We start from the raw sequence: 24628 nt of genomic DNA on the forward strand, positions 1-24628 counted from the left end.
CATATAAAGTGCAGAGTCTAGTAGAACAGGTTTTCTTATAATACATTAAATCAATTTTGAGCGACCTCTCTCAATTCCTCGATGTAATTTCTAGAATCTTGTCGCATCGAGACTCCTTCGGCCGCGTTAAATTGTCCACGACAAGTTTAACAATCGCGTGACAGAGTCCCAAATTTCGAGCGAGTTCCATCGCGAAATCGCGCGATGAAACTATTCGACGAGCCGATGCGTTGCGAAACTGCACGGGGAACACACCCTGACCATAGACGTCGCCTTTGAATATACGCGGCCTGCTTTCGAACTTATTGCCCGGCTCCGAATTGGCAACGGCCATTAACACCGGCAGGATTCCACGGTATTACCCGTGTTTATCCAGCCAATTTATAGCGCGATATCAAGAACGCTAAACACCCGGTAAAGCAGCTCGAATTACTCCTGGTAATGAAAGAGGAACACGGGAACAGGGGTGGGATTTTGAGCATCGAGAAATTGCCACTGGACTACGGCCACCAGCAGGGAAACTTGGGATTTCGAAGCCGGAAGTCTGCGGAACAGGATTTCGACTGTTTCGGTAGAAAATCACTGGGAAAAGAAGATATAAAAAGAAAGAACTAGTATTTCTTACTAGACCCCCTGAGCGATATTACGTTTAATTCGATTAGAAGCCTGCGTTAATGAGTAACATATGGTCTGACCGCGGACACGTTGTCGCGGCGATCGATTAAAGTCGCAAGATAATTAAGAGTCGACGGGAGAGGATTTCGTCGTGGGGGTGAAGGGTTTGGGTAACGAGCACACGAGCCAAGAGTTAAAATGTCAGAGGGGTGAGGCACGTGCGTACGTCGATAACCCTAATAAACTCGTTATTGCATTACTGCTTTCCGTCCGTCAGAGGAAACCCTCTCCTCCTCTAATAGAGACCACAGACGAAGGGAATCGAACGGTCGTGGTCAACGAGATAAACTAGTTTATTTCAACGATCACGACACCCTAGCGTCCACTGCTTGTTTAATGACGCCATTCGGTGGCGGACTTCTGATACGAACCCTTCGTTCCATCGAAATTTTCTCTCACCCTTCGCGAGAGTTAATTGTGACTGGGTCGAGTGGACGCCCACTTGGCTCATAAGAGAAATTGATGTAATTAGAAAAAACACGTAATTCAATACTCGTTTGCTTTGGAATAAAACCCTTAGGGGAACCGAGAAGTTGTTCGATTCCCTTTTTAAAAATAGTCCTTCGATTTTTCATTGAAACACTTTTCGGTCTCCCTAATAAAAATAAACTAAAACACGCGAATCTTGTATATCTATCAATGAGGGTTATCGATAAGAACAAAGATCCCGAGGGATGTGCCTCGTGCCCATCGCTACTTTCTCGTCGAAGGCTGTCGAACTCTGAGCATCCAAGCCGTCGACCAAGGCAGAAGGGGAAAAGTTCCCCTCGACAGGGCAAGTGGCGGGAGGTCGTTCAAGTCGATTCTTTCGTTGACTCCATCACACGTTTGTAGGAGTAAGCGATCGACGAGATGAACTATAGTCGGAGCGAAGAAGAAATCAAACAGGGGACGACGTTCCACCTGTCGTCGGAACGCCAGACAGTGGCGCAACCGCAAGTCTCTTGGATTATCTTCCAAATATCTGGGAAGACTTGATCAAGTTTAACGAAGTTACACTTTTAACCCGCGGCACTCTACGCACCCGCTCCTTTTCAAATAGAATATTTTTTCTTTCGATTACTTGATAAAAACGAAATACTTCGCAACCTTCGCAATGTAGGAAAATACATGAGCCGATCGATGGGAATGGTTCAGCCCACATATATCGTCAGTATATTTGTACACACGTGGGGCTGGTTCTCGAGGTTTCCTCGAGGATGTACGGGACCCTTCGGTACTTTCGAACAGATTCCCAATTTTACCTATAACCTCACGTACCATTTGAAGCGTATCCATGGGACCACGGGAAGATAAGAATGCTTCTGTGCAGCATCGACTTTCGTGGTTTCAAATGGCTCTGTCGAGTTGGAGGGTGTTCGAGAACGAGGAGGAAACGAACCCTCGCAGGATGGCTGAATTTATCGTCCTCGGTAAAGGTTGATTTAAAGGGTTACACCTGACGGAAACGAAAGAGAGATTTTCGCCAAGTTTTTGAATAAAAATTCCGGTAGACGATTTCACGTGAAAATTGTTCGCGTACGTAACCGTTCGTGGCTGAGAAGAAAGAAAAGTAAAAGTGACAACAATGAGCTACTCGCTACCTGTTTCAGACGCGTTGTCTTCCTATACGATCTCTTTATTATGTCACACAATAATGCTTTATATTCCACGAGTGTAATGTCCGGTTTCATTTTCACGCTCCTTACGTTACAACGAAACGCGATACGCGAGGGGGCACCTGGTTGCTTGTAGCATGACATCCGCGTGCAGGTATGCACGTGGGGAAACACGAGAATCCAACAGGCATTCGTCGAGTGTCGAAACGCGCGCGACAAATCGTCTGGACGTTGTTCGTCTTCGATACAATAAGACTCGAGATTCAAAAGAGTGTTTCCTTAAAATATTAGACCCCTGGAAGAATCCTAGTCGTCTCGTGCTTGTCCTATAAAATTACCCTTCGTTTTGTATTCGAATCCATCCACCTGTGCTGTTCTTGCGTTTTAATTTTATCTAACCGCACCTTATTTGTCGAACTTTCTAAACGAGGCGGTAATTTGAATTATTCCACGTTACGGTTGATTTAAGACCGTAGGGAACAGTCTGCAAAGTTTAGATTAAAGGCGCGAATGAAATCCGAAGTCACGCTCCCTGTTCCTTTATTTATACTTCGTTAATTTCTTACTCGCAGGCATCGTCGTTGCTTCCGTTTATCATCGTCGACTTCGTAAACGCGGAACGCCTCGAATCGATCTGATAAAGTCGAGGCCGGATAGCCAGAGTAAGAAAATCGATGGGAACGGATGTGCTTTTATCGTTTCTCGAGTAACGTTATTAAGACCTCCGACCAACGTAATCTCCGGTTAAACAACCCCAACGTAGGGGCGCGGGGGAGGCTGAGGATGGCAAACAATGCGATCCTACATCGAATTAAACTCGCGATAACTCCACGGAATGAATGGACCTACGTATTAGTAGGTGTTTGAAAAGTGAAACGTTGCGACTTGCAAGCTCCAAACGAAGACGAAGACGGGTCCCGTCGTATTCAGGAGTGTCTCTTAAAGACGGACTTATTACGAGCCTTTCTACTCGGGGGACAATGATTTCAGAAATTTCTTTCAATCCCTTCTTATCACGGCCGTTGAACGAGCTAAATGCCAAGGGAGCGGGGAGCGACTTATATAACATCTTTTTAAACGAAAGGGAACGTTTCTCGACAATATTGCTTCCGATGCGGCATATAAACTGTCGCAACCCGGTGGCACTTGTTCCTCGCGGATGAATTCAAGTGCAAAATAATTACGGTGCGCTGAATGCATCCCGAGGATGAGGGGGAGGATGGTCCTTTCCTCTGGATGCATTTCTTTGGGAAGGTCCGGGTGAAAGTTGCGAAAGAATCGGAAACGCAGCGGAAATGTTGGTCGTAGAAACGACTTCTGGGTCTTTTCAATGTAAATTCGCCATTTCTTTATCAATTCTAAGGCTATTTACCATTTATCTGTAAAGAAAAACCAATCGACTTCGAATCAAAGAATTATCAAGACGAGCTTCGTAATCATCGAACGAGTGCGTCGTAAATTTCCAAGTAGCGACCAGGTGATTCGTTTTGTAGCCTAGTAAATATTTCCAGAGGATCGCGCGGCGAAATAAATCGCGAGGAAATGCGTATTGATTAGAAAAACAAGCGTCGTTCGTCCATTTAAAGGCGAGGATCTCGACAAAAGGTCTACAAATCCCTGATAGGAGCGAGCGGAACAGCGAGGGATAAGAGAATCAGCGAAAGTAATGGAAGCCTGCCGCTAAATCTGCAGGGGAGGTCTGGAACTTCCGGGTGGAAATTTAAAGTATCCGTCGTTGTAGGGGACTAGGCGGTCGAACGAAGGGTTGTTTCGATTAATGCTCGACGAAGGCTGAGATCGATCCTTCCTATTCGTGCCTTTCGTAACGACTGGTCGACTTTAACGGTGGTCAAGGTTTCCAGGGTCTGTTTCTGACATCCGTATCGATTATCGCCACCTGAACGAACGTTTCCCTCGGCAGGGACACGCGTGTTATCTCCGAGCGGGTTTATTTCCGTTTCCTGCTCGCACTGGATGGAAATAAATTTTCATTTTTAGCCAACTCCGTCTCTGACCTCGCGCTCCGCTTTTTTCCTTTGACCGATACGACGCAATGGCGCAAGCAACGCGGAGTTCTCGGGATTGGAAGTCCTTCTCTCCTAATTTATAAATTAATTTGAAATTGTTTTACAAATCGGACGTCGATAAGAATGACGAGAAGAAGCGTAAACGCGAACCTGTTGGCTCCGTTTCAACGAACCACTCGATCGAACGTCGTAAACGGTGTCGGATCTTTCGACGGCTCCCTCGCAATTTATTTACGGGTCGGATGAAGCAATTTTCGAGCAACGCTCTTCTGAAATTGCTGGTTCGTCAAACGACTCGAGAGTTTCGGTGAACGCATGCTCGCGCATGGCTCCCTTGGCACGTATTTTATATGCCACATTGTAGGACAATGTGATGGTAACGAGATCTTTGGATGTAGGAATAAATTTCATGCTAGGAGATTGTAAGGAATTTTATAAGGAAAAGAAATTGTCCTTTGCATATCTTTTTTATGTAAATCGGAATTTCGAGAGTTTTTCCCGTAAATATAATACAATTTTTTCCAAGTCCACGCGAAAATTGATGACTCGTAAAACGGAACGAAATCACAGGGGCAATCGAATAAACCAGGGGGGGGGGGCACGTTCGAGACCCACTTGAACGCAAACAACCGTCGATTTTTCGGTCGTTCGACGGGGGTCTCCGCGGGGCTCGCGCAGCAAATGAAACGTAGGAACAGAGAGCCAATTTATCGTCGACGAAACTTTGTCGATATCGTATCCACTTATGCAGACACAAAGGGAACGAGAAAACCCGACGTGTATTCATCTTACGACAGCCAATGAAACAACCAAAGAGGGGTTGGAACAGTCGACGGAGGGGGAGGATTGGGAACTGACAGCCAGCGACGGGGCGTATTCAATTCTTCCTCTCGCAAGAATCACTTCGAACTTAACCCGCTGGAATCGTTTGACGAGCTGAACTCGTAGCCAAGAAATAATACCAGAACCGTAGCTCGCTGCACAATAGCCTGTGTAAGTGTGCACGATACCAACGGAGATGTTTTGCTGGTCCCATTGAGACAGTTCCTGTATAATATCGACGCGAAACAGTAACACGGTCTCTTACCGCTACCACAGAGGGTACGTGACCGCGCGAAAGTGTTTTTTTTTTCTTGAATAAGACGCACTAGAAGATGGCAACGGTTAAAAAAAAAAAAAAAAAGTTCATGAAAATCACGTATTTTTAAAGCTGTTACACCGGAATCCCCCCCTTAAACGGTTTCCGAGTGTGAATGCGAGCCCTCTGGCCCATCCCTTTCACCGTGAAAAATTTCTATTTATTCGTGCAGACTGAAAACATGACGCGGAGCGGTGGAAAAAAAGGCTGCATCGAAACCAGCGCGCGTCTCTGTGCCATTCATCCGATGAAACAGCCGAGGAGACGAAAGGACCCTGTTTACTGGGTTTATCATTTATTCAATGGGCCTGGCGAGATCGCGAGACTCGTTCGTTTCTTTGCCTAAAATCGATCCTCGGTAAACGCCGCCGGTGAACGTCTACAACGACCGTTTAACGAGGTACGCGTTCTTTTTCGGTAACGCACACAAATACGGTATTCTCCCTTATCTGTTCTCTCTTTTCCCTATTTTTGAATCCAGCGAAAAATCGCAGGGACAAAGGATCCCGTTTGTAACGTTTCGTAATCAAATACGTGGCAATTATGAAGACCCGTGGAAATTTTTGGCCCGTTCCATCGAAAATATCTCGTTCGATCGGGAGTACTGTGTAAGCAAACGCTCGCCAGCGCGCAGCTTTATCGAATAACGTGAAACTGGGACCCGTCTAATAAAATATTCCCAGACACATCGGATTTTTCGTACAGCGGAATTATTTCTCGATAAAACGCGCGAACGGTGTCCACTCGCCGGGCGCATTCCAATGGAAAAAGCGCGGACCCCTCGCGTGTCAAATATTTTTTGGATTCAACGCACGCCAGCACTCCTATGCTGCGTGGGAGAGAAGAGCGAAGGGGAACCCTTTTACCTATGGGAAATTGCGACATCTCGTTTCGCGATATTTCTTTTCGACTCGGAATCAAACAGATAACATTCCGTAACATCGTCACCGGTGTGATTCGGTGTTCCACGAATTTATAGCAATTTTGTATTCATTTTAACTCCAACTCTTACTCTTGGGTATGACTCGATAAATACATTTTAATTCGCAACACTTATTATTAAAATAAAATGGTGGCTATCGTCTGGCTGCTAGGGGTAGCTGTGTATCAGACTAGGGTGCGCACGTATCACGACTGCACGGAATACGCTGTATCCGAACCTGGAGAATGGATGGAGGGCGCCGCGTCGCGAGCTTAATGATGTACCGACCAGCGAGACAAGGGTTGGGGGTGTGGGAGTGAGTGGAGGAAAACGTGGCGGGAAATGAGAGCCAGGCAGCCGTTGATATGCATTATGGAACGCTGTATCGTTATTGTTTCCCATTCGTTTTACCGTTCCTGAGTTTTCCCGACCTCGACCCGCCCCCGTCTCGCCCCTCGACGACTCAAAAGCGACTATCCTCGCAGGCGTGATTGCGCGGCATCGCGTCGCGGATGTTTGGGTGGAAAACCTTACGAAGAATCGAGGTTCTCGAGGAATCGACGTCGAAACAGCCGTCGAACCTTTCAGCGTTCGCATTCGATTAACGCTACGTTTACGGAAATTTCTGATTTTACTCTTATCGAAGTAACGAATAACGCTAGTCGAGGAACAGTCGCGGAACGGAAGGTTTTATTACGCCAGGAATATGATATCTCGCGCGTTCCATCGCGGAACGTAACATTTTTCCCCGAATCTCGGGGCCAGCGAATCCTCTTCTAAAAAATTCGGCATACGTTCGAGAGGAAACGTTTCAGCGAATCCACGACGCCGAGATACGCGTCTGAGGTTGACCGGGAATGCAAGCGGAATCGAAAGTGCTTCGTTACGCTCGCGCCAAGGTGCATCCTCGAAATCAGGGCTACGTTTTATTGCGTAAGGGATGCTCGCGGTGTCGCGTTCTTTTTTCGCTTCGAGATGAAATCTGCTAGCCAGACTCCGATAGACGGAAAGGAACTGTTTTCCCGAATAAAGTGTGTAAAAAATAAATTGGGAACGAAAGCATAATTCATGGAACAAAGCTCCGCTAAAAACCTACCTAGTTAAACAGAACTAAACATTCCAGTGATAAAAATACGAAATTACTTGCAACTAGCGTGCGTTATCGGTCGAGTATAAAGAGCATACACGTACCCAGATACATCGCGCGAAAAGCACGTTCCCTATTCACGGGAGCGCGAGTGTAAATACCAACGACGTCTTGCCGAGGTTCGTCGTTCCGTATGGCAGAGAATGCAGCGGCCGGCGAACGGGCGTCTAGCGACATTTAAAAATAGGAAGAATGACCTAAGCTGCTTGGGGCAGCTTACGCGTGCAGACAGTGTGCACGGCTATAAATGTGGTGGAAAGGAACTCCGTCGCATACGCGTCCCTGGATACCGGCTATGTACACATAGGAGACACCCTTCCGACTCCCTGAGGACATGTTAACTTCGCACGTGATATTCCCAGCCTACCGTCTTTACGACGAGAGCTCTCAGGCTGCCTTCGGTTCCATGGACCGCGCTAGCAACCTCTTCAAATCCACCTCTGTGCGTGTCTGCTGGTGTGCGTAAACGTCTGCGTACGTGTCCGTGTATTTACCTGCGATGGTGTTATATCCGTGTCCATGTTCCTTCTCTACGTGTTCAGGGGAAGGTATGCTTGTTTACGTGTATGCGAGTGCATCAGGGTGAGTTTGTATGCGCGCCCCCTTGCTCTTCTTTCGTTTCCCCTTTCTTCCGCTATCCATGCTACTCAAATCACGAAATCTCTGCCCCCTACCTCTCCTCATCCTGTCGTCTTGGTAGCGAGTTTTGGGCTCGAGGGATTAAAGCTTCAACGATGGCACACGAGCGAAATCGAACGATCGATGCGAGGGTGTAGCCGTAATTACGTGTTTTTTTTTTTTTTTTTTTTACATGGAAAGAGTGGCTTGTACGAGTCTTTCCTCCTTTGCATTTGTTTAATTCTTGCTTCGCGCTACTACCCTATTCCTAACCCTCTGACATCTCCGTTAGGGGTGCCATTGGTATATCCAGGCACTGGCAACACGAAAATTAATTCGGTCACAGGTTTTCTTTCCCCCTCGCCCCTCGATCTCAAAGTGCTGAGTCTCTTCGTGGAAAATACAATTTTCCACCGAAACCAAAGTGCCGCGAAACGAGCTGCTCTTGAAAAATTCTCGTATACAGAGCAGCATTTGCGTAACCTTCTAAAACGTTCGACCTTTGTCTAAATCGCAACCTCGAGCTGTCGGGGTTCCCGAGAATATGTATAGCCGTTCCTGTCCGTGTACGCTTGCTGAAATTCTTCACCTTGGCGAGGTCGGGCGAAAAAAAATGTTCAAACATCGTTCTCAACGCGGATGAGTTTCGATTCGCCTGAAAGGATTACTTTCTTCCACGTTTCTTCGGTCCAATCAGCATGCTCTCGATCCGTCTGTAACCGAACTTTCCTCATTTTCTTTGTTAGAAGGAGCTTTTTCGCGAGCCTTCTGGCGTTCAATCTCGCTCGAACGAGCTTCTTTCTTACGGTTCGACGAGATACCACACATCCGAAGATCCCTCCTCGAGGTCCAATTTCGTAAACAAATTCGCTTCGGCGAAGCATTTTTTTTTCAGGCGTTCCCATTTCGTTTCGATCGAGTTTCTCGCGTTTTTTTTTTTTTTTTTTTTTTTTTTTTTTTTAATCTAGCTCGAAGCATCGTTCGAATCCCACGTTTCCTGTGATCTTTTGCAACCAGCGATACTTGTTTCGCGAGGCGTCGGTTCAACGCCATCGAGCATTTTGCGTTACCCAACTCCCTGACATTTTACTAGCTAGTTACACACGATGCCGCATTGAAATGTAAATTCGACCAAGTTGGTGCAACGCTACGGGCCCGTTACGTCGCTCGACAATGGGCATTAAATACCGTGGCAACAATCACCGAATAATATCGTCTCGGTGCTAATATTAGCCAAGATGGAAACGACAACACGTTAAATTTATTATTCAAATCTATTCCATACTCGGATTTTCGCTCCGGTACAGACAAATCCTGAATAGAAGCCACGCGTGGAAACGGAGATTATTAAAATTCCCTCGGACTTGAAACGAATAAAAAAAAAAAAAAAAAAGTACACGGTGGTCCGGGAGGTCTAGCGAACGTATTCACGTCTCGACGTGGTCTGAAAATTGCGCTCCGAGATGTATCGAACAAAAGTAACCTTGTTTGACCGCGAATTATACAATTTCCCATGGAAATGAGATTTTCCCGAAACGAGGTTTATTTATATTTGACTCGAGAGCCTTGAAAAATGAATGCGAATTTTCTCCCTTCTTTGGATCTTAATTAAGAAGAGTATAACGAACAAACCGGATATAACGCTAAAGCGGAAAAAGAATAATGTGCATTGTCGGGCGTTATAACAATGAAAAATTCATCGCGGCCCGTTTTATCTCTCTCGAACGGAGGATCAGGAGTTAGTCGTTCCCCATTCAATTCTATTCGAAATAGAGAAGCGAACGTGCAAAAGGACTAAAACGTCGCGGGACAGAAATTTTTCATTCGTCGAAACAATCGGTCCGATACCGAGCCAGTTCCTCAACGGGTCGTCGACGTTCGTGTCGAAAGCGCTAATTGTTAATCCACGCGACCCAGCTTCGTTTCGTGGAAATACCAGGCAAATAAATAAAAGCGTCGATCTTGTTTGCGCAGGAAATTATTTGACTGTGTTTGTAAATAATACTTAAACTCCGAACGTGCGTTCTACCGAATTCGTTGACACAAAGATACCTTGTTGAACGTGAGTATACTTCTTGGTCGTTTTTTTCTAAGGTTCCAGATTCGATACGGTGGAACAGTGTTTGTCAACATTCAGGTTTCAGTTGGAGAAACACTGGGTGATGATATTTCTTCGTTGTGGAAAATGCGACAAGGTCTGCGGTTCAAACTGCGGACCAAAGGGAATAGGAACGCACTAGGTACACCTATAACGCGAGGTTCGCGAACTGCCGGGAAGTCGTTTCGCTGTTGTATTCCCTGAACCATATCATTATAGCTGTGTCGTAGACATCGTTTGCTCGTGTGGCGAGAGATTCGGGTAGGTAACTTATGCGGGATTTTATACGATCCACGGCCCGATGGGAGTCGTTTTCGTTCGAGTAACGGCCACGCGACAGCTCGTTCAAAGATTGAATAGAAACTTCTTTTCTTCTGCTTCTTTGTTCGCTTCTTTTCCCAGCATTATGTAATCTTCTCGACCGGAAGAATAAATTTCGCCCGAGAATCGGCTCGATCTCCAAGTTTTTCAATCGAGAACGAAACTTCTCCTTATTTTGAAACAAGGCGACGAGTGCGATCAGACATCCCCTCGTATCTAATTATCGAGCTGGTAACGAGCACGATGGCCTCGTTAAGCCTGCGGCCGACGCGATACGGCTCAAAACCAGGATCTGTTCAAGCGGCACGGAAACTAAGCCAACGCTGCATCGGAATATCGGCAGTTTAGCGCCGCGCCTCGTAAAGTGGACTAAATTAACGAACCTAATTTTCGCGTAATTAATAAACGCGTTGACCATCGTGGCCGCGTTCGGTACGGGAACGCGCGTTATCGGGTCACCCGCATTCGTACCACGGATTTTCTAACGAAAATGGAAGCAGTGTTTGGAGGATTTCTCTGAATTTTCTCTTCCATCGATGTTTGACGAAACTCACCCCAACTTGCTCGAAAGGGGTGGGAGCGTTCGAGAAAAATGCGGACGAGCCCCGAACGCGACCAAGAATACGCATAAATAGCATGGAGGCCAATCAGAAGTTGTAACTCGACTGGGGAAGAACCGAATCGTATGGAAAGAAAATCGAATCACGTCCCACGCGAAGTTACGTTCGCTTAAACGAGCCAGAGCGTCGAATAATGAGGCACGCGTTGCTACAAGTTCAAAGCGATAAGTTTTCACGAATTCTAGAACCGAAGTGACGCGTACATCCAGAAACGTATAAATGAAACTGCCTTTTTCTGGAATTTCTTTTCACCGCGATGGGAAACATAGTGGAGAGCCGTGTTGCCCTCGCGATTTTATATCCTGGCCAGGGGGGGGGGGGGGCCAGGCAGAGGCGGAAGTTAAAAGCACGTAGAGTTTAATGACTCGATCCGTGGCCAGATGGGATACTTGGGTCGATCCGTGGTCGCTAAATCCGTCATACCGTCGACCCTGAAATAAAAAGAGTCCACTGTATTTTACGACGTGTGCCTTCGCCGAGGAAATTGCGAGCTGACGGCCAGGAGCCTCGAACGACCGCCGATTGAATCCCCATTGTCGTTTCAGCCGTGGTATTAGACAAAGGTAGCTGGCGAGGAATCAGTTTTATCGTCTTTGCGTGGAATCTGGCCTTAGCGTTGAGTACCGGGTGTCTCGGGATCGTATCGAAGACTCGAGGGTAGAAGCCTTGGACGCGTGATATTTTACAAATTTTTATCAGTATATAAATTGTTTTCGAAGATCTCAATGGGCGTAGCACCGTGCCCTGAAAAAGAAACACGAAAATTCTAGCCTGCGAGCCAGTTTACGCTCCAGCACCCCCTAGCATCCCCTAAATCTATTCGTGGGAGGGCCGCCACGGATTTCGTTAGGAGCGTGTCGGCTCGTAGCGCCGAGTGGCCCGTAAATAGACAGTATAAGGGAGAAAAAAGTTGCGGTAATTCAACTTGCTGAGAGAGAAACGACGCGTCTGGCGAGGGAGTTGGTAGTCGGACGTAAGACGAGCTTTCAGCGAGAAAAGAAACCCCCGACGACGAAGAGGAGAAAAGAGCCGAGTTTATTACTCTTTCGCCAAGTTTTACGTCCTTTAATCTGCGCGACACGCACACATCGCTTTCGGCTGGAATTGTTTCACGTGAATGTCGCGAATTTTACGGGGTGGGAGAGGTTCGAAGGAGGAATCGAACCCTTGTCCGAAACTTCGAGTCGCGAGAACCCCGAAACGCATGGATTAACGCGTCGACGGGATTGGGGTTCGGAAGTCGGAGAAACGTGGCGGCGGGATTGCTTCCGAAAGTAATTTTGCGTCCGAGAATTTTATGAGGAATTTGACGAGGGTTCGAACCGATCGACTGTCTCGCCTTGTTTCTCGCCCCCTGGCAATTCTAATTACATAAGGTGCATCTGCCTCCGTAAAGTTTTCATCAAATAAATTAATAATAATTAATAATAAACCGTGCACACGAGGGGACGAATGTTAGTCTCGACTCTGGTATATCGCCTTCCCCTTCCACCGTATTTAAGGTCACGCAATTTTTCGCGGCATCAAGTAACGTTAATTCAACGAGACTAAACGTGAAGTTACAGTATGAAACGGGATGAGGGACACGAATTACGAAAAACGATACGCTTTCCTGCGTATACTCTGGTTAAAGTGTTCCTCGTTAGACGTAAAAAGGGACTGGTCTGCTAATTGCTATATACAAGGTGACTCTGGGAGGAGATAGGAACCCTAGAGCTAATTCCAAGTGAAAAATATACTTTCTTGGCTCTAACTCGAGCTCGATTCAGAGAACGAACACGAAGCAATGTATTACCAATTATGATAATTAACGATATCCACAATTTTCGACCGATTTCAAGTTCGATGCTTCGAGATTGCAAAGTGCGAAACGAAACGAGGTAAGAATTCTTGATTCGTCACGTTTCGAAGAAAAATCACGTTCCTGTTAATTCGCGGAAAACTGGCTCGTGCATCGGTGCCATAAGCTTTCCGAGCGAGGGGTCGCGCGACATGCGAACGGTTTCGTTAAGTGCGCGAGCCAGAAAATTATAATAATTGCACGTGGTAAGGGTGGGTCACGCTATCTACGATTCATCGCTAGCTTGATAAAGAAAAGGATTACATAATAGGCGAACGTGCGATCAAGTGTTGTACCAGTGGCAGATGAACCCTTGACGAGACCCCGGGCAATAATATTCTTCGAGTGATCGAGAAAAGAAATTCAAATCACAAAGTTAAAATCAATGTCAGCGGGGGGTGGTAGAATGACAGGGTGAGTTCATCGACCAGTTGGCAGCATTTTTGAGTCGTGTTGACGCGGGTTGCTTGCAGGGGTGGCAGGGGTAGACTCTTGCGCGTTGTTCGTGCCTAAGCATCATCGCGGCGCTAAGGGAGGGAGGTGCGCCGCCTCTGTGCCGGAGGTTACTTAATTTCGGTCGCGACTCATAGAAGGCTCGGTGATCCAATTATCGTGGTGCACCGCGAACGTGAAGTATGGATGACGCCGAGGTTCTAACCCTCCACCCTAGTCGTTGTCGAAGGGTGGAAAACCGTCGGTATCTAGAGCGGTAACGATCCTCGAAAGCGAAACGGATGGTGTCTCTTATAGATACCTACCTTGCAAAAATCAATCTTCTATATTCGACAAAGCGATATTTTAAACAAATGTTCGCGGAATAACGTAGCACGGAATTAATATCTAGAAGAATTATAATTTTCCCCCTGTTCCAACCTCGACTTTCGCTTTCGCTTTCGCTTTGGCTCGAGCAACGCTCCCGTTGTCGAACGAATTCCACGCTCTGAAGAATTGAAAAATAAAAAGTCGGAACTTTTAATTGCGAGCCGTGTCCGGTTGTTAGCGACGGAAAAAGTCATTCGTTGTCTTTCGCGAGGCCGCACAAGCGTCGCGAACTAAAGTTGTTTCAATAACTGCAACTCGACGTGGGGCGGGCGTACTTTTGGCACGATCGAGCCCACGAGCTAAGGGGAGATGGCGAATTCGTACATATTCATGGCAGCCATTTCGAATAGAATATCTACGCGGCACGCATAATATTCGTGACTGGCGTATGAACATTGGACGCGAACCAACACGCCGCGCCGTGCCGTTTCGGCTCGGATATGTACAATTGAAACGAACTCGGTTTACCTTTAACGCGCGTTCTTTGTTTGGTTAGGACGACGATGCCTCGCGATAATGAAATATTAACTTGAATACGAAAAATCGTCTCGTTAAGATCGAGCAATGTTTCTCGAAAGTGGACGAATGTTGTAGCGGATGTGGCTGGTGGTTGTCTTGGGTTTCTGAACCGTCGGCGTCGTTTGTTCACCAGTCTAGTCACACCGTGGAGAAACCAGAGTCGGAAAGTAGTTAGTACGGGGTTGGGGAAAAAGAAATAGTTTTCCACGCTACGCCACTGGACGGAATATTGATCGACGGGGTGCAAAGAGACTCTTACACTCGACGCCAGTCGCGAGCCAACCCTTACGTAGGCATTCGCACGTTCGCGAGAGCCTCCCGCGATGGAATCGCTATGGAACATTAATTTCCCTTCGATATTTCACCTACGTACGAGTACTGTCGATCTCGACTGGCTGGACTATAGGAGCGAATATATCACAACTAGCAGACGGACGACGACGACGATATAAGAGCAACCTCTGTAGTCAGAAAATTACTCTATTCGATCATTAAAGAAATTTAAACGATTATTTCACTCTTGTACTACTCTATTAAATTAATAAAGAAACTTACGAAATTATTTTACCATCTCTTTATTTTTTCCTTTTATATTCCACTGAAACCAATTCGTTACAAAATAATTTTACCGAATGGTTTAGTGTTAAATCCCCTCAGTTTGTAAAAAATCGTCCGAGATGATTCTTTTCTTTTTCGTTGATACTACTCGCGTCGCGGGTGTTGCCATCGTTAAACGCGACTTCGTTTCGAAGAAATGAATTCTTTTTTAGGAAAATCCACTTCTCGCCGCGTCGAGATTCGCGCGACTCGGGTTTGCCAGGGGCTGGTATTAATTTTTTCAATTAAAAATGCCAGGCGCGCAGTCGGCCGGAGATTCTAACAGGGTGTTTCGTCCAGATTTTCGCGGCGTTCTCGACGTACTAACTTTCAGCGTCGATAAACATACATTTCCAACAGGCGCGTTTCCATTTTCGGAGATTGAGTGTTTGTTTTACATGGGAGATGTTGGATTTTTTTTTTTTTCTTTGGTGTTAGCTAGCCTCGAACACTCGATCTCTGCCACCGTGAAAAGAAAATTCTCCAACATCGAGGAGAACACGTTAAGAAGATAAACAGCAGAGATTCTCTATCCGCCAGCAATTGAAAAGGGATTAAATGGTTCAGGATATTCATAGCAATGAAACGTTCAGGCTGATAGAGGGTGGCTCGAAAAGGGAATGCAATTATGAACTTTATTTTATGCATTGCCTGGATAACTGTGCTTCGCAATTAACCCTTTGCGTTCTAGGAATAATCAGAATAAAAAGTTTCCCGTGGGCTACGGGATAACCGCCGACGCGGACGTTTCATACGGAAACTTTCTGCCGCGGAATTACGTATTATTAGCAAACACGGGAAGCCCTTGCGATCGCGCTTTGTTACGGAAATCAAAGCTTGATTGCGCGCTTCGTGCAACTCCGGTATCCGTTAAGGAACGAAAATATTCCGCCCTTTGACTCTGTATTCCGACACGACGCGACCGTAATTGGTACATCTCCACTAACAGAGTATCAACTCCACCCCCGCAGTGATTCGTCATTTATTCTTTTGTATCGTCGACATCTTTCGTCCCCTGGAAACAGGGAAACGGGTTCTCGTTGTACCAGTGCTTCTAGATTTTTAATCCATACCCACGTATTAGGTGTGGACATTAATTCTGTGCCTTTCTAAAGTAAACTTACCATTTATTTATAAACGATACGCAAAGATTTATCCAACATTTTCTCGTAAATAAACAACGAGTTTATCATGGAAAGCCACATAACGAATTCTCAGCCCTAATTAATCAAAATTGGCTAGCTTAAAAATCCCAATCCACATCCACTAAAAATGCCTAACTTTGCGATCTCGACAGATAAATACTTGGTACATCTATTTTTCTTCAGGAAACGTCACGTTTCGCGTCGAGGGGTTCCTCTGGAAGCGTGTCGTGTTATCAAAATGCGTTAAGTGAATCCCCAGTGGAGACCTAGTCGCGTTCCTGGTGGTAAAAAAGAGGGGAAAAGCAGAGGAAAAAAAGAGAAAGCGCGTTTGCTCGCGAGAAAGAGAAATTGCAGAACCATCCGTCGCGCGGGAAAGCAATCTGCTTTCACGCCATGGGGATATAGCCACCCCCTCGCAGACGTCTCTGTACGCACCTGTGTTTGGCATCGCGCGCATACCGTATGCATCTCGCGAGACACCCTGGTTCGATTCCACTCCACGCCAGCTTGAAATTTCGCGACGATTCCGCGTTAACTCGCGAATTATTTCCACCCCCGTCCCTTGCTTCGCGCGAAATCGAGACCTCGAGGTCCCCGTCTGGATTTTTTCGCCATCCACAGGGACTCGTATGGTGGGTGTACCTCGCGTGGCGCTGGTGCAACGTGAAAGTGTCATAGCACGAAAACACTCGAGAATTTTCGTCGTTTTCTTATTGTAATTAACGCTAAACCTACCATCGACAAATTACCATCTTCGAACTTTAGTACACGCTTGTCATATGCGATACGTGTATTACATAAAATTGTTTCACTCGTTATTCCATTTAATTCCACTCTTTTCGGTAGTAATTATTGAAACAGGTGGCCTCTGCCTCTTCCTCCTCCGAGATCAAGTTTCTCTCGCGAGACGTTTGAAATTTCAATACCTTGAAATCAAACTCCCCAACAAGTATTTCCCCACGAAAAAAGGAACAAGTCCAGCCTTCCAGGGCTCGTCACAAAAGCAGCAATTTCCAACGCAAACTATCCAACCAGTCGACGTAAACCGATCGCTTTATCATTGCAACTTGTTGCGAGCGGCCGGCGGTGAGCAGCAAGAAAATCAACCGTTCCTCGAAGCCAAGCGGAGTTCTCGAATCGTACTTGGTCGCAGACTACTACTCTTGGCTACCGGTTTACAAAGTGGCGTCGTCGACGGAAAGTTCCGTCGAAGGAGGCGAAACGCGAACGTTCCGTACCCTTAGATCTCGGGTAAACGAGTGAACTTCCTCTCGAAGTCGCCATTGCAAAGAATCGACAAAAGCCGAACCGATCGAGCGCGTTTCCCTAATCTCGTCGATCCCTTCCACCCCCAACAACGACGGCGGCGAACTTCCGAGCTGCTACGCGGATCCAAATTTGTTATCTTTGCTCAATTTCAGCCATGTACTGTCCGGGGATGAGAAGTTGGTTAGCGGATCTGATTGGTAGCAATCTCCTAGATTACACCACAGAATTCTGTGATATAGTATCAGATTATAATGTAGAGTAGATTGTCATCTAGAGTCTGTATTGTAATCTTCAAACTCCTCTTGAAATTCTGTAAATAATTCTCGATGGCTTTACCATGCGTGTTTCAGGAAGATGTAAAAGGGTTGTCGATTTTTCAATGAGAATTAGTAGACCGGTCCGTTAAGAGTCGCGTCGACGATTGAAGCCCCACGGCGAGACTCCCTCGCCCTATCTCCCATTCTTCTGGCGTGCCAGCCCCGACAATGCGGCAGCTATCGACCCGCGGACGTCGGACTTTAAAGTCGGGGAACACGTCAGCGATATCCTGTCCGGCGGTCTCCTTGAACCGAGATTGTCGCGTGCGTGGGGATATGAATAGCTTGGCCGCCGACGAGACAATTTTCTCGAGCGAATAAAAATGCAACCTCCGCGCAACGACGCCCGGGGAACGTTCGATGGCGAGCGCTCGTCTTCCGGTCTGTGACTTCCGTTGATCGCTTTCGAGTGCCGACGTGGGACGCTTTCCACGTTTTATCGCGCAGAAACCACGTACATCACATTGAAACACAGGCTAACGCAACGGAGAGCAACGTCACACGTTATGACGCAACGAGAGACAACGAAACATTGGATAAAACGACGTGGATGAGCGTGACACAAAGCACAGTGGGTCGTAGAAGACCATGATACGGGGAGATACAGTGTAAAACAACGAAACACAGCCAAACATAAGACAGACTCCGTCCTTTCTTGACACCGTCTAAGCTTCTTCATCTCTTTAGCTTCTTCTCGTTATCCGCTGGGAATCGGAACGTCGAGAACTCGTGGCTCTTGGAAAATTTCGGTGATCCGTTTAACTTGAATCGACCCATACGGGGAACGATACCCCAGCCGCGTACTGTTCGTCGGAGACAACGGTCGCCGTCCAGATTGCTGGGCTTCGGGAAAGCCCCGCGACTGCTTTCCAACCGGTGCCGTCGTCGCTGTGCAGTTCATTTGAGCGAGTTACGCGATTAGGTTACGGACCCTTGGTGGCTCCTCGTTTAATCTGACGAATGAAACGGTACGTAGGACGTCGATCCCGCAGCGGAGCTCAGTTTGCGTTCCTTATTGGACAATTAGAGTCTGGTTGGACCAGGCTTGGACTGGAATTGGAAGGTTTTACGCGGGGAGCAAAAACCACGGTTCCCCGGGGGAATTCGTCGGGAAAATCGAGCGCTGTCCGAGCAGGGGGAGTGAATTGGTAGCGGTAGAGAAAAAGTCTAATCGAGTTAGAAAAGGGTTGGGAAGTACGCGTCGCGTCCTCGATTAAAATATCCATGTCTCGAAGAGGAAGCCCGTGGCGTCCTTTCCGTCTATAATTCGTAGCTGGAAAATAGCGAAATGTTTAAGTGTATATATCCATGTGGCGGCCGGGGTTACGTGACTGTTTTGCGTTATGCGTCATAACTAACCATGTCAGGTTCCGTGGGAATCTCAATCAAACCATTATCGATGCTAGCGTGATTTCACCGGCATATCTTAACTTTCCAGGCCCGGATTTAATCGATGGCCACGTGCACGCGTCTGTTGGCGTCTACAAGGGTGGACGAGGGGGGTCGAAGACGAGGGATCAAGAGGGGTAGGGTGGAAGTTCCACGGTTCGTCCTTAAAGGACGAGGACCGTCGCCAATTAGTTGGTGGAACAAGCTTGCACTGCGGATCAGGGCTGCTGGAATTCTCGGCCAACTTTTTCCCCTTTCCGGCATACGGAATCGCCGCGACACCGATTCTCGATTCAATCGGGACATCGTGAAAAAGAGTTCCTCCAACTGTCGCGACTCGGAGCTAGAGGATAGTCTGCGACTATCGATCCCTCGTTTCCAAAGTCAAAGTGGAGGGGAAGGAGACTTCCTGACGACTTCCTGAAGGGAGCTTTCGGCAGCCACGACCTTGGCAAAGAGAACCGGGGGTAATCTTTCGGGGGTGGATCGAACGGACGAGGAGTTGCGTCGATGAAAAATTGAAATTTAATGTTGCAAGATGTGTAGTTATAAAAATTAAAGGGAGATCGTAATCCAGATTCAAATGGAGAGAGAGAACACGATATGAAATTCAAGGGAGACGAAACCTTTTGTTATAGATTCTAGAGAATCGTCTTGGTAACTGGTATATTCTACATTTACTAGATTTATCGTATTAACAAAATGTTCGTCAAATTTTCCTGAACAATGGACGAGTGTAAAGGGAGTTGTGGGTCAAGAGCCCTCTCGTCCAATTTCTGCTCGCCAGCCACGGGATCTTTGAACCTCCGTCGAGCTAAACTTCGAGCGAAATACTTTCGTTCCTTAGATCTTATTTAGATCCCGGGAAATTTCTTTCAACCCTCGTGGAACGCCGCAAACAGACTCGCTTCTTTCGTGTTTGCCCTATTTACTCGGACGCCACAGTGCCGTTTATTCCCGTTTGATACCCCGCCCCCAACGAAATCGAAGCAAAAGAATCGATCAGCGCCAATTGGCGGCGACTTCCGTTTCCTCTCCGCGCGTCTTAATTTTCCTCGATAATTGCATCGCGCTCTCAGCGTTTCCAGCAATCGGCTCCGTCGTCCTCAGCGAGTAAATCGATCGATTTCGCTGACCAGTCTCGCGTCGGACGTTCAGATCTGTTTGCCAAAGGTCGCTTCATTAAAAATGCCCTTTGTCAGGTTTGTACACGGACCGACGCTCGTATCGATCCAAACGATCCAACGAAACAGGAGTTTTCCTCGTCGATCCTGGACACTCCGTTTGAAAGGGTTTCGGGATTATTTATTCCACTTCCGGTTGCTCTCGAATTGGGTCGTAGGGAATGTTACCTTCGAGAGAGTCGAAGGGGTTTCTGTCTCTGAGACGACTAATAACAGGTATTTGTCGAGGAAAGTAAGACGAGCTATGTATTAGCAAACTTCGAGGTCTTCAGCCTCCTCCGTACAATTTTGTCCAACTGTACACCCACATCTGCGTCCAATTCGTAAAGTCTCAACACTCCAACATCCATTACATCAGGGTTTACGGGTCGGATACCCTGTAGACCAACTCCCACTGGCCCAATATCATCTGCATCGTAGTCTACAAATCTGGAGTCTACTGCATCAAGCTCCATCGATCGAATATCCTCTCTATCGAGTCCCACGAGTCCTGTGTCGGCTGTATCGAACTTCTCGAACCTGTGCACTTCCTATTTCGAAGTTTCCCCGTGAATAACCCACGTTTGCAGGACGATTATCATTCCGGATCTTCTACGTCGAAAATAATACAAATAACTCTGATTACAAGACCATCGCGGTGCAGAGAAAGACGAGCTGCGATGGAAATTAAATCAAGCGCCACCCTGTAATTATAAAATAATTCCAGCACCATCGCCATAGAACGAGGAACGTCAGGAATCGATCAGTCGAAAGAAGAAAAGGGCCACGCAGGTTCCTCGAAGAGTAATTACACGATTAAACGGTTAATGAGCAACCGCGAGGTATACGCCCGGCCTTGTATACATAAATTTACATTTCGAGGGTGAAGGGGAGAGGTGGGAGGGGTCGTCGACGGCGTCGCGAGCTTCGTATGCATATTTTAGGAGCTGGAAGACCGCGGGGAAGACGTATATCAAAACGACGCCCACGCCCGTAATAACATAATCGGATGACCGTCGCGTTAAGCCCGGTGAGAACGATATAAATTATGATAAATCGCCGGCGTTTAATGACGCGTCGGAAGGCTGCGAACTGGACCCGTTCCCCGTCTACCTTCGAGCGTTTAAATCGTTCGACAACGCTAACTCGTCGGGACAGAGTGTTTTTTCAGCCGCGTTAATAGCGTCGAGAGATGGACACGTCGGTAGATCCTGGAAGAGAACGTAATATCCATTGTAGTCTCCGTGATTATTCTGGTCCAAAACCCCCCTTTCACCCAGGAACCCAATTTTTCCATCCACCTAAGAATTTTGCCTCCTGTTCGGATGAGGAATAAAAGAGCGAGGGCGAGTTACCGGTTCGCTGGAGGATGGAGAATTTATGGACGGAACGGCGGCGGTGTACTGGTGCCAGTACCAGTTTCCGGTACGTATGGGACAAGCAAGATCGCGTGCGTTACAGGGAGCCATATCAGGTCGTTACAGGTCGCGATAAATTCGATTAAATTACGTATCGCTGCAGTTGGCGAAACAAATTAGTCGACGGATGGGGGGGAAAAGTGCCCTGAACACGTTCACTGGCCACAGTTACGGTTCTCAGGACTCCTGAAATTGATATTAAAATTTTCGTGTGCCCCCTATCGATACTCGTCCCGCAAATGAATATCGAAACCACAAAGTGAATCGAACCGAACCACCGTTTCCCAATTACGTTGTTCCTACCACCCTCCTATATTGAATTAAGAAATCAGAAAATTAACAAACTATCGGTTCTATATTTGAAATTTGGAAGCCTTCAACTTTTAATTTCTCAATTTTTAACCCTGATTATCTACCCAAGACCCTGATTATCTATCCAAGTGTTTGGTAAATGTACGTACGTAACCGAGTGTTTCTAGCTGAAACGATTTAGGAAACGGCGCAACGAGCGATAAGATCTTGGAACATTGTATCTGGCGAGTTTATCGCTCCAGCGACGATATAAGTTTAAACGAAACAATAAAACGTTCGAATTAGATGGTCCGAGTGTCGGTAAATTATAATTTGTCCCGGAAACAATTGCCGAGGCAAGACCATCGACGACACGTCGCGCATTCTAATTTACCGTCGCGTATAGAGGCGCAACTCTGTTACTCTCGCCTCTCGTTACGATTAGTCACGAACAGGTTCTGCTTTAAAGCGGCGAATTTTAAATAATTCACGCGTATTATTCTTTCGCGCCGCGAATAAGGGAACCGCGACCAATGCTGTCATCGATTCAATTTTACGCTGTGCAGTCATCCGTGGATGCTGGAAACCGAGCCCAGTGACTAACGACCGTTCGTTCGAGTTGAAAAAAGTACCACCTACGATTAGCGACTAAGATTATAAGATTACAAAAAGTATTATCCATTTGTGGGTGCTAGGATTATTCACTAATCAATTGTTAGGCTCGTGTAAATTTTCACGAGTAGTTTGGCAGTCAATGTGGTATAATAGAGTATGCTTAACTATTAGATTTTTGATAAAATTGCAGTGTTCGAGTATCAAAGTTACTTACCACGGAGTTATCGTTGCGTTCACTGTCGAACTGGTTTCATGGAGTCGGGGCCGCATAATTACAGCACACATCCCAGGTGGTCTTAATAAATGAATACCGTAATAAATGGCTCCGTGTCGCCAGCAAGAAGAAAAGGTCAATTTTGAAGGTTTCGAGCGCTCCTGAAAAAGGAAGAAACCTCCGATAATTGCGCAATATTATTTTTAACATGGACAGGTCGGGGCGTCGGTTGCGCACAGTGGATTAACCGCGCAGTTTATGCGACCGCGGACGATTTACTGTTAAACGATCGCTATATCTTCGGACACGTAGCGATTCAGTTTTTTACCCACGCCACGGCCGGGACTCGTACGTTCGCAGCGAATCCGCAACCCTGGCTCCCGTTCGAACGTGTTCGGAATCTGTTATGACGGGGACGATTAATTTGAACCGATGGAACTCTTCTTCTACGACGGAAAGGCTTAACAGAGGACCCACGTATTTTTCTTTTACGAAGAACTCGAGGAAAATGTCGTAAGTAGCAACAGCTTTGATCGGTCGAAAGAAAATTCCACAAACAAGTTTGAACTTTCGTGATAGAGCCAGTAAGTGAAACGGGTCACCCATGGAAATATACGCTAAGCGCTTTCCAAGAATATTAGAAATGAAATAAATTCGGGTCAGCCGTGTTATTCGCGGGATGATACTATTACATTTCCACGTACCGAAACGGCACAAGGAAGAAACTTTGAGCGAAAACAAACGGCGTTTCATTATTCAACGCACACCGAACAAGGGAAACCTCCATTATGTGCGGTGCTGTATTTTGAAGAATACACGCAAAAGTGAAACATGGGAAACATTGTCAGTCAATGTCAGACATCTCCATTTGCCTCTCGAACTTCTATAGAATAATATGGTTAATGAATAATTTATGACTGCATTTCAAACGAAGTTGTTCTTTACGCAAAGTGAAATGCTTGAACGTTGTTTTTTCGGATGTGGATACTCCAAGCTGATGTTTCTTTTGTGCGTAACAAGATGTTACCTCGTGGATATATTCGTATTGACTTTAATCGTTGACCATTGATAAACAGTAATAATGGAATTTCTTTTTATCCAAAAACACTGACAAATCCTGGGCGATAGTACATTTTGACGAAGGCTAAGGATCCCGAATCTCAAGAATGAAATGCGCAAAAAGGAAGCGTTTATAGTTGAAGGGTATAAGCCCGGATAACACCACTGGATCAATGCCACTCCCGAATCGAGAATCCAATGCTTATAACAGCCGATAAAACTACACCGTCACGTTCTATCGCCGTTGCCTACGAGAAAACCTCAAGGAAGAAAATAATCCCAGTCGATTCCCGGGCCGCAGAGTCATCTCGTCGCCAGCCACCGTTGCAGCTCTTTTTGCATAGCCCGCATTTGCATCCGCGGTGTACCCAGTTTCGCAAGGGTGAATCTTTTGGCTCTGAACTCCGTCGCGGCTTTCCCCGCGAGAGATTTCACCAGCTAATCCTCGTGGGCGGGTTTCACCTACCCCCGATGTCGAGCACCCATGGTAGCGTCGCGAACTCCCAGTGAAAAGCCAAATGCGACGAATTATTTAACTCCATATATTCGTCAAGTCTTGATTTTTAAACCGTTTGTGATTCGTCGCGGAAGTGTCGCGGTTAAAACACCGGAAACCGAGATAAAGTCGCGATAGAACGTAATCAGTTCGGGTCTTCCCACTGCTGAAATGCATCCACGGCATGATTCATCGAGGTTCTGCGTTTACAAAGTAGAATTATCAGCGCTACTCCGAGTTACATTTACAGGTGTTTTCGATGGAAGCTTTGTACTCGAGATTGGGTTGCTCTGTTTACTCTTGCATCCTC

The 24628-nt window shown here is 46.6% G+C and overlaps 1 protein-coding gene across 1 annotated transcript in view; it reads right to left on the bottom strand.

Annotated features, from left to right (window-relative positions):
• LOC128872023 (uncharacterized) overlaps window positions 1-24628 on the bottom strand; it is a 79753-nt gene that overhangs the window by 11125 nt on the left and 44000 nt on the right. The window contains exon 3 of the mRNA XM_054114290.1: window positions 22764-22924. The gene's annotated coding sequence lies outside the window, so the exon portion shown is untranslated. The remainder of the gene's footprint in view (window positions 1-22763; window positions 22925-24628) is intronic.

Source organism: Hylaeus volcanicus, chromosome 2 (assembly GCF_026283585.1).
Source record: "Hylaeus volcanicus isolate JK05 chromosome 2, UHH_iyHylVolc1.0_haploid, whole genome shotgun sequence".
Lineage (NCBI taxonomy): Eukaryota > Metazoa > Arthropoda > Insecta > Hymenoptera > Colletidae > Hylaeus > Hylaeus volcanicus.